This window comes from Mesocricetus auratus, unplaced genomic scaffold, assembly GCF_017639785.1.
Source record: "Mesocricetus auratus isolate SY011 unplaced genomic scaffold, BCM_Maur_2.0 Super-Scaffold_100010, whole genome shotgun sequence".
In the NCBI taxonomy this organism is placed as follows: Eukaryota; Metazoa; Chordata; class Mammalia; order Rodentia; family Cricetidae; genus Mesocricetus; species Mesocricetus auratus.
Window position 1 is genome coordinate 71,616,057 of NW_024429194.1, and position 20,962 is coordinate 71,637,018.

Sequence of the window (20,962 nt, forward strand, 5' to 3'; positions counted from 1 at the left end):
AGGTCATAAGACAAAATGTTAGGGAGTGAATATGTTCAAAATTCATTGTATAAAACTATCAATGAATTAATAAAAACATTGTAAAAAATAACCTGACTTTTTGAACATGGTAAAAAAAAATGTAGTGAGGTGTTGAATAAAAAGTGTGCCTTATTCTCTCTATTGTTCACCTATCAAGTAGCAGACATGAGTTGGAAATAAATGATAAAAAGGGTTCAATGAATAATCGCTGTGTCGTTTCAGTTAAATGAATATCTGTAAAAAGTAAAATAATCACATACTCATATAGTCCCCCCATACACACCGTTTTTTGTCCTAGAAACAAAGATGAAATCTATTTGTGACCTTACCATCTACTTCTAAAAACAACAACAACAAAGAAAAAAACCCCAACTATCTTTTGTAAAGATTCTAAGGTGTGCTCACTGGCAATGCCATCTATGTGATAGCAAATACTGGTATTTGTTTATTATCACTAGGCCCAGTAAGAAATTAACAACTGCTACTAAAACAGTTATAATAATGTGGGGTAAAACAGGAATTAATATGGAATTTTCCATTTGCTAATGTTTTTGGACTACAGATAATGATGGATAACTGAAACTGTAGATAGTAAAACTACCTCCATTCCTCTCTACCTCAGCTTCCCCTTCTAGCTCATCACCTCTTACCCTTATGACTCATAAGTCGAGGAGGGCCAGTTCACATTTGCTGTTTCCACAAGAAGCCTCACAGGAAGCAGCAGAGCAACAGGCGGTGGGGAGAAGACGATGCTAACAAAACTACAGAAGAGAACCATTATGTGTTTCTGTATCAGGCATGTGATTCATTCACTTATAGCTAATGGTGTTTTATTGCTAGGAAATGAGCTAGAGCTTAAAAGAACAAGACAAAACTACGTTCAATTATTTATGGCCACTGAGTTTCTAGAGAAATTTTCTAGCTTGAAAAATATACTAAACAACATTTCTTGAAAGGACTTTCAGCATCACACACACACACACACACAGAGTTTTAAATGTGTTGTTGAAAGTATATGTGTGGTAGCTTGAATGTAATTGACTCCCATAAGCTCATAGGAAGTGGCACTATTTGGAGGTGTGGTTTTGCTGCAGTAATTGTGGCCTTCTAAGAGGAAGCGTATCACACATAATCAAGCCACGCCCAGTGTCTCAGATCACTTCCTGTTGCCTTGGGTCAAGATGTAGAACTCTCAGCTCCTTCTCCATTACTATGTCTGCCTGCATGCTGCCCTGTCCCACCATGATGATAATGGACTGAACCTCTGAAACTGTAAGCCACCCCAATTAAATGTTTTCCTTTATAAGTCTTACCATGGTCATGGTGTCACTTCACAGCAATAGAAACATAAATTAAGACAATATGAGAATAAGAAAAATGTTCAAATCTTCTTCAATTCAAAATACAGAAAAAGTGAAAGGAGGAGTATGAACAGGCAGGGACAAGGTGCCATCCCTGAAAGAGAATGAGAGTCAATTGCTGGGTGACAAGTTCTGAAACAAAGCCTCCTGGAACGTGTAGATTATGAAAGGCAAGTTTGAATTAATAAATGCTGAAAATGGCCGGGCTGCTCTGATGTGGTTTCTTTGCAAGCTGCCCAGTGTTAGTTACATAATTGAATACTCTGAAAGTAAAGATGTGTGTTGGGGAGATTAGCTGTCAGTAGAATGCTACAGGAACAAAGAAGGAACTACATGTGTGCCTGGTGACACACCACAGAGAACATTCAGGGGCTAAAAGCTCAGAATACTTGTGAGGTTATTTCTGCCAAAGAATGTGGGTGCAGTCTTTGGAGCTGCCTATTCAGGCATCTAAGGCTGACTTCTAGATAATATCTCAGCAAAATCCCAAGCACAAGTGTTGGGTAGTTTTATCTGTTTGGTGTGTAGACACTTGAGGATGAACCAACAGAAACCATTCCACCCAGGCTGTCTCAGTCTGCTTACCAACTCTCAGACTTCTGTATACTCCAAACATATAAATAGACTCAGAAATTTTTACTGTCCGTTTGACTATTTGACTATTGATATATTTGATTTTTGGTAATATATTGTATGACAGCAAAGCCACTTCTTGTTTTCCTTTGTATATTTGTGTCTTTGTACCACTATTGATTTTCATATAACAGATATTCAAAAGAGTTACTGAATTAGAATAGACATTCTTACTTCTCTAAATAAAACCATACTTTGTTTGAGGGCTCTGGCTCAATCTTTAGCCCAGCAGAAAACTTTTTTAAAAAAAGGAAGAATAGCCGGGCGGTGGTGGTGCACGCCTTTAATCCCAGCACTCAGGAGGCAGAGGCAGACGGATTTCTGTGAGTTTGAGGCCGGGCTGGACCGACAGCCTCCAAAACAATACAGAGAAACCCTGTCTCGAAAAACCAAAAAAAAAAAAAAAAAAAAAAAGGAAGAATATTTTGAATCAACATTCCAGTCTAATCTAGAAATTGTCACTACTACCTACCCACCTTTACCCCTCACATTCTGAGTCATAAGAATTTCTTGGTTAAAATGTGACAGTGTATGTACTCAATGATATCCCAGGACAGAAAATAAAATATGAACAACCAGTAAAAGCTCCAGAGTTCAAGTAAGACAATGGGCTTCATTCATGTGTGAATCCAAGCAGGTTAAAGACCTCACTGGGTGATATGTCCACTCATGTGCCATGTTCTGGCCAAGGCAATTACGTCTTCCGGACAGACAGTCTGCTCCCTATAAGCTACTTTCTCACCCTGGCCTGACTGAACTTTGGATAAATTCCCATACAAATATTCCCATAAAGGTCAGGGAGAGGGAAGTCTGTCTTCTCACAGCGGTTAGGTCTGACTCACTCTATGCGTCTTTCTCTTTACTCACCAGCACACGGGACTTGCTCTGACTTTCCCATCACTTATGTGAGAGTGTCATTGAAACCTTAGTGAGAGGAGACCCCCATTATCACTTCCTCACTGACCTCCGGGTTGGCTGCCAATACCCAGTTCTTGTTTTCTTGAAGGCCTCAAATGTCCTCGAATTAATGTATGGGTGACATCGGGCTTGAGGGTGGTATGACTGGTGGAATATTAAAATTACATTTTATAAGGTAGATAATGTGCTAATATTGAGGAAGGGATAAGCTCTCTGATATCAAAATTTCTATTTGGATCTCAGAATGAACAAAGACTAAAGAAAAATACTTCTAATTAGTTTATCAGGCATGCTTCATTATGGCTCTTTATGTAAATAATAATAATTAGGCTATTAGCAGTTCACTATGTGTAAGCCCACAGACACACAAATATGTCATAGAAGGATAATTTTTATTAATGAATTTAGGGAGATAAAATTTGTCCAGTCATGCCCAAGAAGAATGTCTTAGACCATCTGGAGTTTTACAGTAAATTACTTTAGCCTGGGTGACTACAAACCAGAATTTTTTTTTCTTATGGTTCTTGATGCTAAGGAGTTCTAGGATTGAGGCATCAGTAAATGATGTGTCTGTGTCAGACAATGGCTCCTATCTGGCTCACAGATGGAACATTCTGGAATTTTAGTCTTCACATGTGAAAAGGAAAGAATAACACAGCCCCCTGGAACTCTTTCTTTTTCGTTTTTTGTTTCTTTTTTTCAATTTTGCTCTGGGGATGGCGGTATGACAGGATGGCATCATCTTGCTGTGGATCGGTGCTGAGGCCAAATTAATTTCATTAATAAGGGTTGTGTCCTCAAGGCCTAATTACTTCTCAGGCTCCTCACTCATTAATGTCTTCATGTTGATAGTAGGGTTTACCCTAGGAATTTTGATAGGACACATACATTCAGATCAGAGTATCATGTATACTATTGCAGCATTAAGTAACCATAGTAATTTGCCCCAAATAACTTCACTTTAACATCACTAATGACTTCCTGTGGATACCATGTAATATTTTTAGCTTATCTTTATTACATGATTTAAAAAACAAATAGTACATGACCTTATAGGAATTTCTACCTTATAGTTCCAGTTCTCATCTAATCATGAGACACTTAGACTGGGAACCCTTACGCAGGACAGTTTGCCAGTCATGAAAATTAAGGAAAGATGGGTAATAGTCGCAGACCAAAGGAGCCTAGAAAAATGTGACAACTAAATGCCATGTGGTACACTGAACTGAACCTTGAAAAGGACAGAGACCATTAATAGGACCTCTGTGAAACCTAAATAAAATTTTGAGTTCAGTAAAAGAAAAAACATTCAAGATAACCTTTTGGCTGAATCTGCTCAGAACAATCAGAAGGGAATTCGCCAAGTAGCACAGAACAGCACTTCAAAGGGGACATGGGCTGTGCTCTCGAGTCCACAACCCACAACCCACTTCAGCAGTTAAGTGTCAGTTCTCAGGAAGAGCAGAGATGTGTGGACCACTCACTCACTAATTCATTTATTCTCTCATCAAAATAAAAGCTGAAGATCTGTGATGAGCAAGGCTCTCTTTAAGAGACTCTGTCTTGAAGAAGAGCAACTTGGATCACCACCTATATCTCTAATCTTTTGGGAATCAATTTCTCATCTTTCATTACCTTACTGCTTGTTGCGCTTGGACTGTAATACAAAATGCTGTGGAATGAGTGTCCTCAACAACAGAGATTTATTTGCTAACAGTTCTGAAGACTGGGAAATCCAAACTCAAAGTTGCAGCCAATTCCTTTTTTAGGGATGGATCTGTTCCTGACATGCAGACAGATGCCTTCCTATTAAGTCTTCACATGACCCTTCATGGAGCATAACAATTCTCTAGACCCTCTTACAAGGACACCAACCCTAACTCAGAGCCCCACCCTTAGGATGTCTATTAAAAAACTTCAATAGTCAACATACAGCCAGAGTAGAAGATAGGGCTTCAACAAATGCATTTGCATAGAACACATATATTCAGTCCATAAAAAAAAGTGAACCAAAAACTAAAAATATATTAGCTACTGAACCATCCAAATTTCCATCTAAGACCAGGGAAATCTGAAAAAACAAAAATGAAGGCGGGGAATTTAAAATCCCCTCTTTGGGGGAACCTTGGATTTCTTTTGTATACAAGAGAATGTGCAGCTTTGCCATGGTAAGAAGTAGGAGTGTCTAATTATGGATCTGCCACAGTTATCTCTTGCTAGATATGTATTCCATTTAGTTAAATTCAATTAGTTTCTGGCCCTGCTTGTTAGTCCCTAAGAGGAGGGGAAGGTCTAAATCTGGGTAGGACCAATGCAACATGGATAGAAATGAAACAAGAAAGCAAAATTCCGTGTAAGAAGACAGAAGCACACCTCTGATTCTAGAAGGTCTTCTGGGTTGAAATGGGTACCACTGACACAACATTTTGCTGTGAACACAGTGCCTGGTAGCACCGCAGGACAGTCACTGTCATCAACAATGTAATTGCTGGAAAGCAGCTGACTCTTTTCTGACAAAGCAAAGGGCTTTGGAGCAAATGGATGCTGTAGCCATCATGGCCTTAAGGAGGATGGTTTCCTCTGCAGGGACGCTGTTTAGTTAGGGTGGGCCTGCCCTTTGCCTCATTCTGCCGTGTTCTCCTTAGCCCTGTTGAAGAGGCAGACACAGTTCTGACTTGTGGAAGATACTTTTTTTTTCCACAGTGGCATCTGGACATCTGGTACTTTGGCAGGAAAATCAGGATGATCTTAAAATGGTTAGTTTTCTCTCCCAAATCTTTTTCTTTCCTTCAAATACTTACAGAGGCTGAACTTTCTTTTCAGAGCTAAGAAATGTTCAAGAGACATTTTGAAAGAGAGCATCATTCTGGAGACCAGCTTAGAGGAGAGCTATAACTCATCCTTTAAACCCCAGTTCTCCCAGACGCACATGAATGTAAGCTCTCTCTCTGTCTCTCTGCCTCTGTCTGTTTCTCTCTCTGTCTCTCTCTCTGTCTCTCTCTCTGTCTCTCTCTCTGTCTCTCTCTCTGTCTCTCTCTCTGTCTCTCTGTCTCTGTCTCTGTCTCTGTCTGTTTCTCTCTCTGTCTCTGTCTCTGTCTCTCTCTCTCTGTCTCTGTCTCTGTCTCTGTCTCTGTTTCTCTCTCTCTCTCTCTCTCTCTCTCATTTTCTCTGAGAATGAAAAACTGAAGCAAAATCAATACCAGTTTACTCTGAGTTTTCCTAAATGGAATTAGGAACCCCCCCATTTCTTTTCTGAAATGTATAAACCCCATGATCAAATTCCCAGCTTCAGGTAACTGGGGTGGGTGAGGGATGGGGGACCAGAATGTTACCACAGCCAGCAGACTGCTCTCAATTTAGATGCAAACAGATCTCCAGCTTGTCTGAAAGAGCACGTTGGAGTGAGATTGTGCTAAGCCTTTCAGGTCTTTATAATGATAAGCCCAGGAAAATTTATAGCAGAGAGTCACATGACCAAAGCAGCACTTTCAGGTTAATCCGGCCGCAGTGTGGGGAGTGGAAAGTGGAATCAAACCAAGGTGGGGCAACAGCCAAGGTGAAGGCAGCAGATCCTGAAGGTCAGGAAGCAGTGACAGCAGGGTAGCCTAAGGACGTGTTTGCTATACATACCAATGCTTTTAACTGGGTGCAGAAGGTATTTGCCTTTGTACTCCAGGGCCAGGGGTCTGGATGACAGTCTGTCCCCTGTACCCCCAGCCCTGCATGCTGAAGGCTCAAGACAACTGTGCCTCCACCCGCCCACTCCCACAGGGATGCCAGGAGTCCCAGCGCCCCTGCCACCACACACTGTCTCTCTCTTCTAAACAGGTCTCTTTTGTTTCTCTCCCTTACATAATTTTTAAAAAGAAGGTCCACCTAATCCACTTTATTCCTACAGCTTTAAATTAATTTTTGTCATCCTCCACCTGTCTTCTCGGGTTTGACTCTAATCCATACCCTTAATCCTGAGGAATGGTTTGTTTTGGATTTTCGTCTCCTGGGAATTGGGCTTTAGCCTTTCGGCCTGAGCGATTACAGTTTTACTATGTTTTTTAACCTTTTATCTCATTGGCTTATACTGTTTTGTCTTCCATTTTAAAAATCTCATCTGTATTGTATTTCTAAACTCTTAACCTTCAGTTTTAGCTTACCCTATGCCCTCTTTTTAAAGTTTAAGTCCCACTTAATCCACTGTCCCTTTTTCTTTTTAAGATTTGCCACTCTTTATTATTGTTATTATTATTATTATTATTATTATTATTATTTTGTGCTGTTTCTGGATGTGAGCCCGTTTTCAGAATGAACGTGAAAGGCCATAGAAGATGCCAAGCCACCGTAAGAAGGAAGTGGGAACTCCTCCCCCTCATCCGATTCCATCACCTCACCTTCCAGCATACTGAAACTGTACCCAAGAGACCCGAGAACCCCTGCCTACTAAGACTGGATTTAAAAGCCAAAAAGCAGTAAACAGCTTCCTTGGTGAAAAAAGAAAGTATGTTTGCACTGACCATGACCTCTGCCCATCACTGAGGACTGTGTAGTACTCCTGAGACCTGCCTCAGTGACAGACAGGCGTTTTGGGTATTCTGTGTCAAGATACTATAGGTGGCCCTGCCCAAGCTATGGGCAGCACTTGCAGACAGTGTGTTTCCAGGTGAGTCTTCCTGCAAGGAAAATTTCCTTATGGTATCCACTTTGCTTCAGTATGAAGGCTAGAGGCTGCCCACAGGAGAAGTTAGAGCACACATTGGAGAACCTAAGAAAAAGCAGAAGGTCATTTTACATTCACACAATGGAAGTAAGTTTCTCTCAGAAGACTTTAGGCACATAACAAATGGATTCTCTTGCGGGGGGGCAGGGGGGTCGTTTTTTTTTGTTGTTGTTATTTGTTTGTTGTTTCCTGCTTTCATAAGGACCGGGTCTCCAAAGTCATGCTTAGTAGTAGCACTACCACAGCACTGTCCTCACCCTGGGGACTCCTGTCAGATTGCCACTCCAGGACTAAGTGGCTCCCTCTACTGAGAACCTGTTCCATATCTTACAACTGGGTCACTTGTAATTCCTGCCCCGCCCTGCCTCAATCCTTCCTCTAAAAGAACACATCATATGCCACACCTCTCACATGTCACGTGGTGCTGCATACCAACTCCTAACCTACTGCAGTGACCTGGTTTTAAAAACTGAAGACACAGCCAGCCAACTGTCACCCTAACCGGGTAGACATTCTGTCTCCAAACAAGGTCTTTTTTCAGCAAGCACATCCCCAGAACCCCAAGAGCTTTGACATTTTAGTCATGTATTCAGAGAACTACAGGGAGATATCACCATGCACTGTACGCCATCCTGACTAACAAAACAATGCTTCTACCATCATGGAACTTACACTTCAATGAGAATGGGATGAATAATAGGAATCTTGTAAAGAAAAATAGGGAGTGAGGAAGGCGGGTTTAAGTGGAGACAAGGGTAGGAAAGGAGGGAAGGAGAGGGTGGTACTGGGGTGGCAAAGTCAAAGGATTCTTGAAAAGACTATATGGAAACCTAACATTTTAGAAGCTTCCTATATAATGTATAGGTATGAGTTCAATTGGAGTTACCTTAACAGGAGATTAAACACATCCCAAAAGTCATGTGCTGGTCAATAAAAAACCCAGTGCCAGGTGTGGGGCACCTTCCCACAAGTTGTTGGTCAGAGGTGTCTCAGAGACCCACAAAACAATAGAGACAATTACCATTGCTCTCAGGTGTGCACCAGAACTTAATGGTAGACCCTATTGCTGAAAACATCGCACACTGGTCACAGAGCATGTAGAAATCAAGTCCTTGCTGACTAGGAAGCTTCCTTCTTTCAGGCTAGCTCTCTCAGTAGTAGAAGGCTACAGTCACTCTCAGCACTTAGTCTTCTTCCCTTATAGATACCCCCCTTACCCTGGCACCCATGCACCCCCACTTCCCTCCGTTTCACCCCTTCCCTTTCCTCTGACCAGGATGTTCTCCTCAAATCCCATCACTTTCCCTACTCATGCTCACTCTGTCCTGTTGCTGACTTGGGATTATGTGAGTGCAGTTTTATCTCTCCGTAGGCTAGGATCATTCCCACCACAGGCAACTCCTTACACACAGCATTTACAGAACAGAATGGAATTTACATTCTCAAGAAGTGCTGAATGACTGAACCAGGGACAGGATACTGAAGTAGCAAGAAATACACACAACAAGATAGTAATAGCAAACTGGCCAATGGCCGTCCTCACAGAGAACAGTGAGGCTTCTCTAAACACTACTTCCATAGTCTCTCATCAACTTTACAACTGTCTGGGATATTTTCCTCCACCTCTTTTCTCTCTAGCATTACAGTGGATACAGAATCATGTCAAGTAGCTTTATGTGTCTATTATCACACATGTGTGTGCTTGAGAGAAGTGGAGGGTTAGGGAGAGGGTATATGTAGGGGTCAGGACCATTTTGTGGCTTAGATTGTCGCCATCCACCTTGACATGAGTTCCTGGGATTCAGATTTAGGTCTCAGGCTTCATAGCAACTGTTTTACCCACTGAGCCATCTCACTGGCCCATGCTTACAGTTTGTAGAATATAAAACTTATTTGTTTGAGAGACTAATCGTTTCTCTCTCTCTCTCTCTCTCTCTCTCTCTCTCTGTGTGTGTGTGTGTGTGTGTGTGTGTGTGTGTGTGTGTGTGTGTGTCCGTCCCTTTTCGATGTAGTGTCACTGATGTTCCCAGAAGAGTTGCATGAATCACACGAGCACCTAGACCTGAAATGGGGCCTGGAGGTCATGACCATGACTTTCCAAGCGTTTTGAACGAGATCATTTGTCTGTGAACTGGAATCATATGTAAATTTTGCCCTCAACCATTACCAGCAAAGGACAAGCAAGTAAACATTGTTTCTCTGTTACACAAACTTTCTCATGACTTTTTCTAATTCAAGGTCAACATATTTTCTACTGAAATGATGCCTTTTGTTTTCAGTTTATAGTTTGTTTCTGGCTAGAGGTGATGCTTGGACTCCCTCCTCGTTCCACTTCTCCTTTACCAGTATTTATAATTGGCAGGACCCAGGACAATACACCCTTCATTTGTATTATAGGGCACCCTTACAGCTTCCCACTCCTAATTAGACCTGACTGCTTCACCTTCATGAATGATAGATAAAGATCTGAATGGAAGAGGTTGAGTGTTTTTTAATGCTATAAGTAACTGGTTGAAACAAATGTCAAGATTATGCTGCTGATGAAGAGTTTTGTCTGATCTCCAAAGTCCACACACATTGCCTCATACATGTCTGTGGCTCGGTCATGACAATCTCTGTGTAGTCAACGGGTGAAAAACATTCCACTACAGCATGTGCCCAGACAGTGTTAGAAAGTGGGAGTGTAGTAACTAATACAATCATGTCTGGCCCCAGTAGACATCAGTGTATTGACTTCTACTGGTGATACTGTATCATAAACTTGGTGTGCTCATCCTGAGCTCCCACGTATTCGTGACTTGGGAGGATGTCAACCCAATTTGGAAAATAAAGAAATTTCTGTAGAGAGAATGTTTCAGTAAAGAACTGAAAGAGGGGTGGGAAGTAGGTGGTAGAGATAGGGAGGTAGGAAGGAAGTCCCAGAAAAAGAAACATGATCTTCAAAAACCTGAAGGTAGAAGAGAAAAAGTCATTTTAAGGACAATGCAAATCATTCACGAAGGCTAAAACACAAACAAGAAAGACAGCCATCAACACTCCCACTGTGAAGGAAGAAGGTGCCCCTGCTGAAAGGCCTGGGAACCCTACCTCTCTACGTGTAAGACCAAATCACCATCAGATTCACCTTTCGGGACTCTCATGAGTCTGCATCATAGTATCAGATGAAGAGATGACATAAAATGAACAGAATGACCCTCAGCTATGAGGAGTAGCCTAATGGGGAGGAGGGGGCTGTGAAATTGGAGGAAGAAGACAGACACACTGTTGCTAAGGAGGGAGAACCCGCTGTTGGTGATGACGTGGCTGAAGATGACTTTGTTTCACTATCTAGGTTCTACTAGTCTTTGTCAGGGGAATGAAGGGATGGATTCAACATTCTGGGGGATTTGCAGACAGACATGTCTAATACCTAGGTCCTATCTATGACCTCATCTGAGGAGGCTTCTAAACAAGAGTTAGAGACTAGAGCACTGCACAGGTATATGGCAATGTAAATTTGGCTCCACTGAGCATGGAAGGAAAGAAACAGACGGTGCCATTTCCAAGGCATTAATGTTGACAAAGAAGACTATTTGTCGAATTGCTTTAAGTATCTTTCCTACCCCGCTCCAAAGACAAACTACAGATTATAAAATACTTCTCCAAAATACACCATTTCCTGAATGTTTCAGAAGGCATTCAGGAGCAAAAAAACCCTCCAGAATAGTCTCATTAAGCTCTTCTCATATGCAAGCACCATGCTAAGGTTCTGGGTGCAGAGATGAATGGTCCTCAGGGCCTGCCTCTGAAGTACCCACAGAAAAACAAGCAACTGACAAATACTAAAGCAGGATGGAAGTAGAAGAAAGAAAACAAAGAGGAAAAGCTTCATACAATTATAGAAAGCTTCACGGAACTGGGGCTTGGAGATTTAGCCAGGCATCAAAGGTAAGGGCCCTGGAGATCAGAAGAGGGACACAGCCAAGGGCACAAAGCAATCTCACTGATTTTTTTCCATTCAGAAAGCAGCAAGGAGCTCACGGTACCTGGGAGAAAGCAGCGTTGAATGGCTATGTCATAACTGCCCTGCTGACCATAGTGCAGAACATGGAGAAAAGCCTGTTTGGGGGTTGCAAAATTCCATGTGAAAAATTGCAACAGCCTGGACTGAGACAGTGACAGGAAGATGGATGCTCCCTTAAGAGAGATGCCAGAAAGATGGAGAAAGTGGAGATGACAATTTTAGATGTATGCCAAAATTAAAACTGCACAGAGGCAGGAAGAAAATGATCTGCATTTATGCTCCTTACAAGCTTACTGGCATATGAAGTTAGAAATGCTTGAAATGGCATCTGAGCCTTTGAAATTGATTATGGTGAAGTCATCTAACTATATCCTACTGCAGAAGTCCTCTGGGCCCTGCTGACAGGGGCGGAGTCAGTTGAAACTAAAGAACAAGGAGATTTTCCTGTAGTTAGAGTAATATGCCTGATCCTTGGTGTGTGAAGGGTCTGGGCTTGAAAACTGGCTTCACTAATGATTGTACAACTTTGAGCTCAAACACAGTCAGAATGAAGTGTGATCTGGATGGTGGTCATCTTTACATCATGTTGACTATTAGTGACAAGGGAAGGGTGTGTGTGTGTGTGTGTGTACCTTTAAGCTAGATAATACAACACATAATAGGAAGCTCTTATTTTTCCAGGGAACTGTTGTGACAGGAAACCAGCTTCACGAGTCCATACTGAAAAAAAGTCTCACAAATTCTTGTCCATCGTGTGCAAGTGTTCCATGTTAGTTAAATGTCTACAAACATTCCCATATTTAAAGCTGTATTCATTCCCAAAGGATGTCCTTGAAAATCTCACTCCAAGATGCTCATAGAAAACATAAAGAGAGGAACATGTTGCAAATTATATCAATTGTCTTTTCCAGAACCTACTAAGTCCTTTACATTTCCCAAGAACTTAATCACATCTATCATTAAGATCCTGAAAAGTCATGGATGCTAAAAATACACACTTGCAAACATACTTCCAGAAATACATGTAGTTATACTTCCATACATTCACATATATATATATATATATATATACATATATATATATTTCCATGCATTCAGGCAGTCATACCTCCAAACATGCATACCGGGATACTTTCAAAAAGGAATACTTCCGTACATGCATGCATATATATATGCATACATACATGCATGCATATTTCCATACACAAAAAACACTACTATATATACATACAAGCATACTTCCATACATATGTACAAGCATATTTATTTACATATATGCAAGAGTACCAACAAACATATTCAGGCAAACTTCCAAACATAAATGTAGGCATACTTGCATATATAATACATCTATATATACATACAAGCATACTCCAAACACAAATGCAGACATACTTCCAAACATGTCGACAGATATGCTCCCATGAGTGCATGCATGCATGCTTTGAAACATGTCTGCAGGCATACTGACAAACGTGCATGTGGACATACTTCCACATACCTACAGGCATGCACAATTTCCCAAGTTCAGAAATAAGTGTGTCACTCTTGGGGCTACCAGCAGCATCTTCTCCCTCCACTTTTCCTCTTGGTCTTTTGTCACTGGAATGACTGTTTACCCCAGAGCTGACATTTCCACGTCATCCCACCAGGTGTCTAGAGTTGTCTCCCCCATAACACTCCTGTAACAGATGGTGCAAATGGCCCAGCATGTGGATTCTGATTCACTGCAGGAAAACAAACTGCCAGACGGCTGACGAGCTAGAGGGGGAAAAAAACAAGTTGTTGCTTTAAAAAAAACATTATGAATTATGTGTCACATGGTGACTTTGCATTTGTCCCTGCTAAAAGATGATTAGCAATTTATTTACGAAGATTAAGTAAAAGCTTTTAGAGGACTGCCCTGTTTGAAAGGCATCCACTGGTGGCAAGAACTTGTCAGCACAGAGCAAAAAGCAAACAGCTGAAAGTTCAAGCAAAATTACATTGGGTACAAATTGATTTTTAAAGATTAATTTAATACATGGATTGGTAAATATGCTTATAAAAATTTTTGCTGATACAAGTTCCAAATCTCTAGGCCAGAACTGAACCTTAGTATGGCCAATAGTTTCTGGAACAAAAGAATATTTTCCAAGAACATTTAATAAGTTAGCTATTTTGTATAAAGGGCTTCTATTTTAGACTATTTGGAAAAGGCAATTTGAAAATGTGATAGAATTCTCCTGGACAGAGAAGGGGGTCTTATATTATCAGAGCCTTAGAATTAGATATTCAATTTCCCATCATTCCTGTTTGCACTACTCTTACTTTGAGTTTTTTTGAGAGTTGAGAGATCTCTTGGATTTCTCTAAGAAGACTCATCTATTTTTACTTCAGTTCCTGTAGCACAGAGGTTAGATTGAGCCATAATGCCAGAAAATTAAGGATGCCTTGACTTGGTGTTTACCGCTATCATTGGGATTGAGGTCTCCATAAATTCAGGAGGTCTTAATTTGAACAAAATACATTATCGGATCACAGTGGTAATTAGATGAAGAATCAGTAGTCATAAATTATACAGAAAACCCTCAATCATTTGCTAGAAAATTAAAAAAGACACTTCTAAATAGTCTATGGATGACAGAAGACATCAGAGCATACCTTTAGATGAATAAAGATGAGGACACTATAATGTGCCAATGTTTTTGAGCTGCCACTGAAGTACTATTTACAGGGAAACTTAATCACAGTAAATGTATCAGTGTTATATATACGTATATGTGTGTGTGTACATATATCATCAAAGCATTTTGCTCAAAGAAAATAGTGACGCAAATTCAATTTCTCTGAAATTGAAAGCCTCTAATCGTGGTGAATAAACTCATGAAAGGGATTCCCCATCATTGGTCATTAGGGAAATATAAAACCATAATAGGATACTACTATCCCTCTAGCAGAGTGACTTAAGTTAGCGAGACTAGCAAAAGCAAGCTCTGGAAAGGATATTTAAAAACTGTAATTCTCCCGAGTTGCCAACAGAGATGTAAAATTGTATAATCACTTTGGAAAAGAATCTGGCAGTTCTGTAGAGCATTAAACGCACCTATTCATTTCACTCCTAGGCCTTTACCCAAGAAGGAAGAAAGTACACGCTCCTATGCAGGCTTGTGCACTGACGTTTACTATGGCTCTATTTTAGTCATTAAAAGTCTGCAAACATCCTAAATGCCCATCAGTAGACACATGGATAAATGGCTTAACGATAAAACTTTATATCACCAAGAAGAGGAAAGGTACTACAACATGGATGAATCCCAAAATAATTATTCTGATTGAAACTATCCAGGGTACAAAAAGAATACACTGTCTTGTTTCATTTTTGGAAAACACAAACTAGACCTGGCAAAAATAAGTCTTTTGCTTGCCAATATGATAGAAAGTGGAGTGATAGAAGCTCTGGGGGTGACAGACACATTATTACCTTGATTGTAAAGGTGTTTCATGGTGTGCATGTGTCTAAGTTAATAAATTTGTGTGCTTAAATGTATGTCAAAAATATACAAAGCTGTTTGGAAGCAAAGTACCAATGTAATATTGACTGGTATCTGGAAATATTACAATCCCACCTATCACAGATAAATCGAGTGGTTTTCAGGTTGTATTTTGAGGAGACAGTTATGTCTGTCTTTTCACTGTTACTGAACTAGAAAGGTGGGGTTGTTTCCTTAAAGGCACACAGCTAGAGCCTAATAGATGTCTAGATCACCTATCCCATAGTCTCGCAAGTATCTGTGTACTCTTCTTGGATTCCTCACACTAAGGTTGCCAAATGTAGATATTTTCAAAAGTTTGTCATCTCAGTATAAGTAGATATATTATACTAGACCCATCTAGGCAATGAATTTTTGCCACATAAGGAACCTTGTTTTGAAAATCAGGAGTAATGAGGTTTGCAGGGCATAAGCTATGGTTAATTTTTTCAATGCCGTGGGAAGTTAAACAAATATTAGCTAAAACAAAAATGCTTTTAAAATATGTTAATTTGTAAGCTAGTAGTAGCAAGGCATGATCACTCATGTAGGGAGCAAAGGCAGGTGGATCTCTGAATTCAAGGGCAACCTGGTCTACATAGTAAGATCCAGGACAGTCGGAACTATATAGAAAAAAATCCTTGTCTCAAGAAACAAAAAGCAAAACAAAAGAAGTAGTGGTGATGAACACAGGTATTGAAATCAGTCAGGTTAAAATCCACCTCTGAAAACTCCAGCTGTTTCTAACAGTAATTCATTTGGCTTGCCTCCATCTATTTGTTCATCTTTAAAATGGAACTAAGAGTCACTTACTAAAGAGGTTAACTGTTGTTAAAGTTCCTTACCGAAGGAGATACAGAAGTCTGCCCCTACTCCTGTTCTCCCAATGGCAAACAGAGAGCAGCAAGATTCCAAAAAAGGTTTACACTGAGAGACAAATTAATTTGTTAGGCTTACTTACAGAGCAGTAGGTGAGGGGTAATGGACAGGACTGTGGGTGATGTTAGAGCAGCCATATTGGAAGGTCTGCATCCAACATGGCTATAGACTCCCCCATGATGGAACCCCTTCCCCTAGTCCATTCCCCATGTATATACTACAGACCAATGGTTTTCAATCTATGGGTAGTGACCCCTTTGGGGATCAAAAGATCCTTTCACAGGGATCACATATCAGATATCTTCCATATCAGACATTTACATTACAATCCATAACAATAGCAAAATTAAAGTTATGAAGTAGCAATGAAATAATTTTGTAGTTGGGATTGGAGTCACCACAACATGAGGAACTGTGCAGCACTAGGAAAGTTGAGAACCACTGCTCTGAACTTTCCCCAAACTCCAAGGCCATGTGAAGTTAGGGCAAAATCACATACAACTGGTTGGGAGGGGTGGCTGAGGGTGAGAGGTCCATGATATTTCGTGCCCCTAACTTCCAAGAAGGAACATCAATAGCACCAAGGCCAGCCATGGTGATTTTTGTGAGCAGCCTAATTCCTCAAGATGATAACAGTGGAGAGTCCTGTACAAAAAATGGCCAAGAAGGTTAGAGAGCATAAGACAAATGTTACATTTCTGTGACTAGAGCAGAGAGTGGGCAGAGATGAAACTGTGGAACTGGAATTGTAGGGAATTTGTCTCTTCTTGATTTTGAGCTTTCTCTGCTACAAGAAGAAAAAGTGAAAAACTAGACTAGGAATACATTTTTTTATTTTGTCCCTAAAACTTAAAAAAAAAGTAAAATGAAAACTTGAGGTACCTAGAAGAAAAGATACCTCAGAAAGTAAAACCCCACCATGCTGAACTTCTGAGAACTTTCACTGAAAAACATAATTTTGGTAGATCTGTTTTTAAAAAACAAAGCACCTAAATCTGAGAGTCCCTATGGAGTACACGGATGTTCACAACCAGCTATCTATGAGACCTCTTCATCTGGATAGTCCTGCATGCTGACCTGAAGACAGTTCAGATGAAGATACCCAACCTTGAATTCCATATCCTTAAGCAGCCATAACTACCTCCTCAACACACACACACACACACACACACACACACACACACACACACACACACATACACTTCTCTTCACAAATTTTCTGCTTATGGTAGCTTCTGTGAGACATGACTATTTCCCAACAACAGAAAGCCAGAGCCAACTGGATCTCTCCCTCTCCCCAGACTTTGAGGCAGCTCCCCAGATTCTAGCCATTTCCGGTTTCTCTTCTCTTTTCTGCTCCATCATGTCTCACTCTTCTTCATTCTGGAAGAGACCATCTTACTCCTTAAGTACGATTAGAGCTTGTTAGCCCCATCTTGCTCTCAGCCAAGTCAGCTTCTTTGATGTTTAAAGATTTTCTCTAGATTATAAGGGCAACCAAGACACAGTACTAATTCAATCATGTAAACCTCTCCCAGTGATTATCACGTAAACACATGTTCTTTAATAATGGCACAAACAACCCTTCCTGGTGAAGCTTCCGTTTGGATGCAGCCAGTCAGCTGACCAATTGTCATCCCTCCATTTTCATGAATCTGAAATAATAAATTTGTAGAAACTACAGCACACCGTATTTCAGTGCATTGATCATGTAGCTTTTTGCCTAGAGAACCTCTTCCCACATCATACCACCTAGTGACTCCAACAAGCTTTTGTGATGCATACCCCACATTAGGTCTTCACAGGGCCTATGACTGAGATATCTAGGTATTTACATTCATGCTGTCGGCTGTGTTGGACTATCCTATCAGGATGTGTTTCTATGACTACCTGTCATATTCAACTACCTACATCTCAAGTCTGGAGACTGAGTCTTTTGTTGATATAACCTCATTGTCTAACTCAGGGCCTGGCATAAGAGCTTAATTTAACTGACAGATCACCCCTGGTCTCAAACATGTTAATAAAGACAATATTTTTGTAGGATCTATTCTAGGAATTTCCACATGCCTAGGTTACAGTGCCTAATAGAAACCTATTTAAAACTAAACATTCAGGAGCCAAGGAGACGGCTTGGTGGGTAAAGTGCTTGTCACACAAGTGTGAGGGTCTGAGTTTAGATCCCTATGGCCCATGTCAAAGAAGAAGACATGGTGGCCAACTTTAATTCCCAACAGTTGGGTTCACACAGGCAAATATACATACAAACATGAAAAATTCCACACATGCAAAAAAAATCCTCTGCAGCTTGAACAGAGGGACGGCATATTAATAGACACTGGTAAAGGTACCTTCTAATCAAACATCCAGAAAAGATGTCCCCATGCAGGAGGACAAGAGCGTGCCCACTCTAACATTATGTAGGTGGCAGATAATTTGAGAAATTTGCAATTCACTGGTGTCGATACTTTAGGACCCAAAATCAATCCTTGGCTCCCCCTCTGACAGGTGGTGCCCTTCATCATGGAAAAGGATCTGTCAGGATGAGTCAAATGTTTACTGCACTGAGTCAATAGCACCAGTTCCCCTAAATGCTAATAGCGCCTCATTAACAAACAGCACAGCTCTTGCGGCTCCCTGTGACAGGCAGCACTGTACTGGGAATGCTTAAAGGTGTTGTTCCTAAACCCAACAGGAATGGCCCAGGAGCCACTGGCTCCTTAATCTCCTTTATTACAGGCCCTGTGGCTGCATAATAAATTCTTTAACTGTTCCCGGCATTTCCTCCCACCAGCTTTAAAGGTTGCTTCTGTGCCTGCTTGGCCTTTCTGAAATTTCCTTCCTCTCTCACTGTTACATCAAAAGGAGAGAAAGGGTTTTTATATAAGTTTACCAAGAAAAAAAACAAGTAAGAGCTTATCGGCCTAGCGTGATCCTTCAAGCCAAACAGAACACAGTCCTCTAAGTCCATACTATAGCAAGAAATGCCAGTTCCTCATACATGGCCTTGAATCACAGGCACGGTCTGCAAATGGAACATTCTTGACCCATTCAACAATCCAGTCCTGTGTTTCCACAGGAAGAGCTGTCTTCACCAGCAAATAGGGCCCACATTAAGAGAGTTCTGTCAAATGGGATTTCCTGTGACAACGAGTAAACTCCCCAAATGGAGGAAATACACTGTAAGAGAAAAACCCTATCAAGATCTTCCATGAAGGACAGTGGAAGGTCGTTCCCTCAACTTTAACTAGTGAGGACAGTGATGTGTTTAGTCCATTTCCTGCACCACACTGTGAAAGCCCTCTTTTTAAATTCCACTACAGCAGAACCCTTGACCTAAAATTCAATGCCTGCAACCAGGTATTACTCAACATGCAAAACGAACAGGGGAAGATGCAGGGGAAGACTGAAGGTTGCTAAGTAAAAGAAGTCAATCAAAAGGGATACATCCTCTGCAGTTTCACCTGAATGACATTCTAGAGAAAGGCAAGAGAGTGAAACCAGTGACCAGGAGGACTGGAGATGAGGGTCAGCTACATGAAGCACAGAGAATTTGGAGGGGACAAGAATCATGAATACAATGTCATTATACAATTATGTATTACTCAAAACACACAAAATGTTCACTATCTTAATTTAGCCCTCCAATGACAGGTTTGTTTCCTTTCCTCTTTCTTTCACTTTTTTTCTAGAGATTAAGACTGAGGCAGGATAGAAACACAGTGAAAAATACTGGGCATAAGAAGAGTAAAGAACCCTTTAAATCTGGTTGGAGGGTCTGCACGTCTGAGGGTCAAGAGTTTCAGTGCAGATAACAATTGTTTAAGGCCTTTCTCCTTCCCCAGTTACAAACCTGCGATTTTCAAGGCATCTCAACAGAAGCCCCATGTACAGTAAAAGATGGGTCTTTAAGCCCCTTGTGCAATCCTAAGGGCTCCAGGTTTTACCTTATCAGGTTGTAATCCCATTGAAGGCATCTCCAGAGCCATCCAGTAATCTCGCTTATCAAAAAGAAAGGAGAAAGCTTCCTAGCAAGATGCTATCTTTGTCTACTGCTAAGACACTTAATTATGACTCTCTTGAGAAACACACATGCTTGCTTGGGTAGATCCTATTTTTTCTCTAAATGTCTCTCTACAATTCTGATGCTTAGAGTCTGCATTCAAAATGTGTTTTAATAAACTTAGACATCTTTGAGAAGCTCACACCACACTCTTGAATGTGCTTTGCTCTTTCTCTGAGGGCCTCTTTTTCTATTTTTTAAGTAACTCTGACTCTGTCTCATAATGACTTACTCAGAAATGTTTTTTCTCATAAAAACCAAGGACCTGCTTTAGTTGACTTGAATCCCTTAAAATTGTGCTTCAGTGACAGTGTGGGGATGTGTCTTTGTCCACGTTGCCCTTAATAAGCCCCAGCACCTCCTTCATGCTAGAGAAATGGCCCATCATAGAACTACATCCTCGCCTATGATTCCATTAAATCACTCATTTAGAGGCACTAGGTAGCCCATGTTAACCTTGAACTCAAGATCTTCTTATCGCCTCCAAAATGCTGATACTACCTTACTTGTGCACTACCACACACAGCTGGTGAGGGATATGAATAATAGGAGTGGCTGAGTATGTGGGGGAAGGAGGGTTGGGGTAGGATCTGGAGAAATCTCTATCATTGGCTTGTTTTTTCTTCCAACCCAAATCTGTTGTAAAAAATAGTCCATTAATTTAAAACGCTAAGCCATAGGCCGCTCTAGCTGATTGTACAAGGATCCTTTCTCTATGTTGTAGACCATTTCACAGTCTTTCCTGGGGAGGAAAGCCTTGGACCTTCAGATTTCTACTTAATTGCAATAATCTCTCCCATACCTGGGTCAACGTAGTCCAAATATGAGAGCCAAGGCTAGACTGAGAATAGCTCAGATTTG

The 20,962-nt window shown here is 40.8% G+C and overlaps 1 long non-coding RNA gene across 3 annotated transcripts; it reads right to left on the reverse strand.

Moving 5' to 3' along the window:
* Positions 1–3,321: 3,321 nt before the first annotated feature.
* Positions 3,322–11,743, reverse strand: LOC121142661. 3 transcript variants are annotated; one of them, XR_005879686.1, is made up of 3 exons: positions 11,670–11,743; positions 7,442–7,689; positions 3,322–3,796 (listed from the first exon to the last, which is right to left on the reverse strand). It is a non-coding gene; the product is annotated as an uncharacterized LOC121142661 (long non-coding RNA). The 3 variants fall into 3 exon arrangements; XR_005879687.1 differs by lacking the exon at positions 11,670–11,743 and adding an exon at positions 10,769–10,921; XR_005879685.1 differs by lacking the exon at positions 11,670–11,743 and adding an exon at positions 10,732–10,921.
* Positions 11,744–20,962: the final 9,219 nt, after the last annotated feature.